General features: G+C 33.6%; 1 protein-coding gene across 1 annotated transcript in view; it reads right to left on the reverse strand.

Moving 5' to 3' along the window:
• The window catches only part of LOC135217451 (organic cation transporter protein-like), a 57,810-nt gene extending 56,050 nt beyond the window's left edge, over positions 1-1,760 (reverse strand). The window contains exon 1 of the mRNA XM_064253323.1: positions 1,741-1,760. The gene's annotated coding sequence lies outside the window, so the exon portion shown is untranslated. The remainder of the gene's footprint in view (positions 1-1,740) is intronic.
• Between the last annotated feature and the right edge of the window lie 364 nt (positions 1,761-2,124).

The following is a 2,124-nucleotide window of genomic DNA, read 5'->3' on the forward strand; positions in this document are numbered from 1 at the left end:
CCAAAATCTACGACTAGGCCTACTAGTTTCTCTTACTTGAGTGGTTTGCAATCACAAATCATTAGGCCTAGTTTCTGAATAATATACATTAATATACATTGCATATATATATATATAATATATATATATATATATATATATATATTATATATATATAGATATATATAATTTATATATATGAGTATATATATGTGATATTATTTACGTAATTGATGTCCAGAGTTACTGCGACCTTAATTATATCCGTCTCAGAGCTTTAAAAACGCAATGCATTTTCATACTACATCTAGCTTGTATTTGCCGATGTGTGAATCCGCAATGTGAATTATATGCTATCACTGTTAGAATTCAAGAATTAATTATTATTAACAAGATATTACAAGTATGCAATCTTGGTGATGAGAGAGAGAGAGAGGAAAGAGAGGAGAGAGGAGAGACGAGAGAGAGAGAGAGAGAGAGAGAGAGAGAGTACCGAACTTGAGTAATTCCAAGAACATATTTTATTTTCCCGCCATAGTAGACTTATTATGGACCTCTTGTTTTACTTAACAGAAATTCTGATTGGGATTTTGAAACGGGTTTCCCGCCGAGGATCTGTCGACAGTCTCCTGCACTGCAAGCATTATACTATATTTGTTATATCTTTCGTGTGTCTGCCTTAACCCGAACCCGCCGCCCACACTCACACACAAACACAACTGCAACCTTGAAGACCTCCACATGAATTACTCCATGTAAAGGGGAAACAAGCATCTAAGAAATGTGAGAAGATTATCACTTCTCTTTACCAAACCCTCAATGAAGTCTGTCCATAACCCAGTATCATGTCTTCCAGGATTCTTCCAGGTGGCCAAATCTATTATAATATCCTAATTTGCACCTGGAAAGGTCTTTGTACCGGTTAAATTGTGTATACTCATTCCTCCCGACCAATTCGCTATGGGCACCGCTTCCGTTTACCATTAATATATTATATAATATATTCTAATTTCTCACGTAGATCGAGGCTGACAGAGTTTATATTCCCGCGTAGGATTATTAAAAGAAAATTGTGACTACATATTCCATCTGGCCATATGTAACTATGCATGTGAAGACCTAGGCCTATATGTGTGTGTAAACATGGCATTGAAATATACGCCTCTTTGTGTGTGTATCTGCAAACGGTATTGATGTATAGGTCTATATATAGGTGTGTGTTGCGTATGTGAGTGTGTAAACAAGGCATTTATATAAAGGCCTATATGTATGTGTGGACACAGAATTTATATATAGGCCCATATACTTAGCGGCCAATATGTGTGTATGAACGGTATTAATATATAGGCCTATTTAAATATGTGTAAACGTGGTACATATGCTTATTTGTTTATGTATGTGTCAACGGAATTGACGTATAGGCCTATATATAAGTGCGCATGTTTGTGTAATTACGGTATTTGTATAGAGGCCTATACACGTATATGTATATTGTGTGTGTGTGTAAACACGACATTGATATATAGGACTAAATATGTGTGTAAACATGGTTTTGATATATAGGCCTTTGTATGTGTGAGTGTAAACACGGCATTGATACATAAGCCTACACATGTATATGTGTAAACGGACATTTACTTGCATAACGCATCTCACAAAGAACCATTTCTCTCTTTCTTCGCGATCTTGAAAATACCTATATAATGCTGCTGTGGATTAAAAGAAAAAATGAAATAAAAAAAAGGATTAGCTACGCCTCACCCCATCCTTCCCTGGTACGTCGAACTTGCAGAACCAGTTGCAAGTCTTGCCCTGGGGGCTGAACTAATAAATATACGAAGTGGACTCCTACTCTAGGAAAATTTTTCCTCCAATCATCGGACTCTTGCAGATCAGGCGTCCTGTTCTTAACATACCTTACCTGCTGAGTCTAGTCTTATAGTCGTATCAGCTTCCTAGACTAAAACGGTCATAATAATAATAATAATAATAATAATAATAATAATAATAATAATAATAATAATAATAATAATAATAATAATAATATAATAATAATAAATATAATAATAATAATCAATAATAATAATAATAATAATAATAATAATAATAATAATAATAATAATAATAATAATAATAATAATAATA

The sequence above is a fragment of the Macrobrachium nipponense genome, chromosome 7 (assembly GCF_015104395.2).
Source record: "Macrobrachium nipponense isolate FS-2020 chromosome 7, ASM1510439v2, whole genome shotgun sequence".
NCBI classification, from domain to species: domain Eukaryota; kingdom Metazoa; phylum Arthropoda; class Malacostraca; order Decapoda; family Palaemonidae; genus Macrobrachium; species Macrobrachium nipponense.